Source organism: Arachis ipaensis, chromosome B7 (genome assembly GCF_059453495.1).
Source record: "Arachis ipaensis isolate K30076 ecotype BB chromosome B7, ASM5945349v1, whole genome shotgun sequence".
Taxonomy (NCBI): Eukaryota; Viridiplantae; Streptophyta; class Magnoliopsida; order Fabales; family Fabaceae; genus Arachis; species Arachis ipaensis.
The window spans coordinates 112,732,364-112,736,662 of record NC_142442.1 but is presented as its reverse complement, the minus strand read 5'-3'; the positions used below and the strand labels follow the sequence as shown (position 1 = coordinate 112,736,662).

The 4,299-nt window shown below is 31.5% G+C and overlaps 1 long non-coding RNA gene across 1 annotated transcript; it reads right to left on the bottom strand.

The window, feature by feature from the left end:
- Nucleotides 1–1,442: 1,442 nt before the first annotated feature.
- On the bottom strand, nucleotides 1,443–2,740 carry LOC148553760 (uncharacterized). Its single transcript, XR_015892352.1, has 3 exons — nucleotides 2,610–2,740; nucleotides 2,104–2,224; nucleotides 1,443–2,021 (listed from the first exon to the last, which is right to left on the bottom strand). It is a non-coding gene; the product is annotated as an uncharacterized LOC148553760 (long non-coding RNA).
- Between the last annotated feature and the right edge of the window lie 1,559 nt (nucleotides 2,741–4,299).

Genomic DNA, 4,299 nt, shown 5'->3' with positions numbered 1-4,299 from the left:
CCACTTGCCCTCCTCCGTCGCCGTCACTTGACTTCCTTCTTTACTTCCGGTCTTCAATTTAATTTTGCTTGTTTTGTACTTTTATTTGGTTTTTTGTTTTCTGATTTTGTGTTTGTTAATTTCTGCTTAGCTACTGTGAATTTCTGAGTTTGTAAGCCTCCATCCTATGCTGCTTCTTTAGTTTCATTTTTGGGAGTTAATTGTTGTTTTTCTGGATTTAATTATGTTGATTGTTGATGGTTGTTTTTCGAGGTTAATTATTTTTTCTGAGTTAATTTTATTCATTGTTCATTGTTGTTAACAGGGCTGGATTGTTGTTATTTTGTTCTGACTTCTGGGTTAATTATTATTGATTATTGAATTTTCTGAAATGTTGTTGCTGATTATGAGAAATGAATGATATTGTTGCTAATTTTCTGACGATCTTGTTTAATTTTGAGTTGCTGAGTTAAGTTTAATTATGAGTTGCTGGGTTTAAATTTGAGTTGCTGAGTTAATAATAATGATTGTTAGTGTTTGCTTAGTGAGTTGCTGATTTTCTGAAATGTTGCTGACTATGGAAAATGAATGATGTTGTTGCTGATTTTCTGAAGGTCTTGTTTAATTCTGAGTTGCTGATTTAAGTTTAATTGTGAGTTGTTAGGTTTAAGTTTGAGTTGCTAAGTTAATAATAATAATTTTGTTAATGTTTGCTTAGCGAGTTGCTGCTTTTCTGAAATGTTGCTAATTATGAAAAATGAATAATGTTGTTAATTTTCTGATGGCCTTGTTTAATTCTATGTTGCTGAGTTGGGTTTAATTGTGAGTTGTTGGATTTAAGTTTGAGTTGTTAAGTTAAAATAATGATTTTGTTAATGTTTGTTTACTCGGAGTTGCTGATTTTTTGAAATGTTGTTACTGATTATGGAAAATATTATGTTGTTGCTGATTTTCTGATGGTCTTATTTAATCCTGAGTTGCTGAAATAAGTTTAATTATGAGTTGTTGAGTTTATGTTTGAGTTGTTATGTTAATAATAATGATTTTATTAATGTCTGCTTATTCTAAGTTGTTGATTTTTTTTGAAATATTGTTGCTTATTATGGAAAATGAATAATGTTGTTGATTTTTTTATGGTTACATTTTTTTGGTTGTTGATTTTTTAATGGTTAAATTTTTTTGGCTGTATGTTGAACATTATGTTTGTTATTTATTGTGTGATTTGATCCGCATTAGTTATAAATTTTTGAAGTTGTTAATAAATTTTTATTAATAAATTATTGATAATTTATTGGATAAAATTGTAAAATTTTAAATTTTATTAGATTAAAAATTATTGAATTTAAATAGTTGGAATTATATGTTGAATGTTTAATAATTTTTTTAATATTTAATTAAATCAGTTAATCAAACTATTAAACCAATAAAGTCACCAAAAAAAAACTATTAAACCAATAAATCAATCATCTTATGGGTTCATTGATCGATGTGGTTCTTGCAACCTTGGTTGAACCTATTTCTCACATTTTGACTCTAATTTTATGCATTTTATCTTCTGCTCATAATGCTCTGCTACCGAACAAAGAATTGGTATCAAAAGTGAAGTTATGAAACCGCTCGTCCTGTTGCTAGACGATGAGTTACTCTGACGCTGGTGTCTCTGATGTCATCCTGACATTGTTGACTGCGCTGCTTTGGTCCCTGACGCCGAGACGCCCCTCCTGCTACGACTAGCCCGATTCCCTGATATGGTCCTGAAACATTAAAGTTGAACTCCAATCTGACAATGCTATCTGATCGAGAGAGATGAGAGAACGCTGCTGCTGCAATTGTTGCGAGATGGAGAGCGCGAGGAAGGGAGAGGTGTCAATGACTACAATTTACAGGATCAATTGGTAGCTATGAAATCCGTCCCAAAATTGAACCTGATTTGCAGCTTCACCTTCTGTCATTTCCAGTCATGCTATGGACGGGTGTTGGGGGAGCTTGTGCGATCACAAAAATTTTGTGTGGTCTAACGCTATGAGTCTAAAGCCCAATATCTGTATTTTTAGTCAGTAAACCCAAATAAGTACTTTAGAATACGAAAAAGGGAGAGCTATATAATTCGGATGTTACTATGACCCTGTTTTTGGTCCACTGGGCCTGTTCGCCATGCGCAATTCTTCTCAGCTGCCTCTCACGCTCCACTAAACAGGTCAAAGAGGCACGCAACGCTATAGTTGAAGTGGGAAAATTCCTTGCCCTGCAATAGATGCATCTGTGTTAGAAAATTGACTAAGACCAATAGTGGATGAGAATTTAATGCTGTGTTTAGAAGGAAGATTGAGATTGAGAAATAGAGACGGAAAATAGAGATTGAAATAAGTGCCAATAATCAACGGTTGTCAAATCTCAGTCTAGATCAAACCGTCATTTTAAATGTACATCAATGTTAGTGCAAAAGGGTGAAACGGATTTTTGGCCTTGATTGAGTATATAGCTATACACAAATAAAAGTGGAGGACCATCTAGAATCTGGACTGCTTGAATTTCACGTCTACCAATATGATAGGCATAAAATTTAAATAATTTATTTGAGGTTCTTCCAAAATACAAATTATGACACATATACTGTGTAATTGTGATACCTTAATAATGAGGCTGTCCGTACAATAAGAGTGTTGCATTGGTAATTAATCTGATGGCTATGGTGGCCATCACTACCAACTAGCAGGGCAGAAACTTAGGTCCCTTCCCAGACGTACGAATGCATTTGATCTGAGTCATTAAAAACTAAAGGTTAGAAAATACGGACCATATGTAACAGTTACACAGTTAATTTGGACTTAAATTAGATGCCATCAGCCCACCACCAAACAATAGAAATTAAAGGAGGAAAATAAAGACAACAGATATGTATATCGACAAAAAATGACCAATTTGGCGTTACCTACCAAGTTGCTATGGTCCCATTCCATCATATCGTTGCTCTTTTCACAAACACTACTTGTTCAAAGAAACTATGAGTAATTTGATCACTTTTTGGTCATGCATTCTCTTTCTCTTTTATTTTATATTTTTTTCCTGCGTGCGTGGTATATGCAACTTGCTACACACCACATAATTTGCCCTGAAGTTTTCTTAGTATTATTCATTAGATTGTGATCTGCCGTAAAGAACAAGTTCTATATATCGTTAGTTTTGTCTTTACTATTAATACATAATCTAAGTAGTACTAACATGCATAAATTTTAGTAATAAAATTAGGTATACGCCATTAAGTTTTAGACTGTGCCATCCAATCATATATATAGCTGTTAATATGCGATATTGAGTCAAATATTTTTGTTAAAATATCCTTACTAGCTACTAAAAAGAAAACCATCGTAAGTTGTAACACTCAAGCATAATTATATTAGGTCACTACTAAAATTAGTTATTAGTATAAAATATACATTAATTAAATATTAAATATATATTAAAAATAAATTAAATTATTATATATATATATATATATATATATATAAATATACAATAATAATTGATTTTAATAATTAATTTTAGTATACAAATATTATTTTTGTCAAAATACACAATAGCGCAACAGTTAAAGTTTTTGAAACTATAATAGCGAAGATATATATACATAATATAATACATAATTTAACGTAGCAGAATTGAACTCGTTTAACCATACTTAATTATAAAAATGACTTATTTTTCTGGACATTATTCATTTGCGTGTATCTTGCATGTTGTTTCTGACTAACGTATATCAATACCAATACTATTATGCATGGAAATTAAAGTTCCAGTTAAGGTTAAACAAGTAACTTAATATATATATATATATACTGAAATTAGTTATTAATATAAAATCACTGATTTTGATATATACATATACCCATATATATGTATAGCTGCTGCACATACATACGCAACCAAACTAGACCAGACTAAAAAATTTTGATATAGAAGCAAGATAAGTGATATATTTTAATATGGTAATTTTTGGTATTTTTTAAAATTGTGGAAGTACATCCGATTTGTGTTTAAAAAGTTGAAAAAAATTCAGAGTACACAAATCGGAGGATCCGATTTATGTTAAAAAATTGAAAAAATTCAGAGTACACAATTCGGACCATGTGAGTTCTTTGGTCATGAAATTTTGCTTCACAAATCGCATGGTCCGATTTGCAGCTGATGTAATTTGAAATCTGAAACGTGGAAACATTTTGAGGGACACAACTCGCAGGATCCGTCCGAGTTCTGCTTTCTCTGATCTCACAACGAGATGAAACACTCCTTCTTCCTGTACAGAAATCCAACACTTCCTTT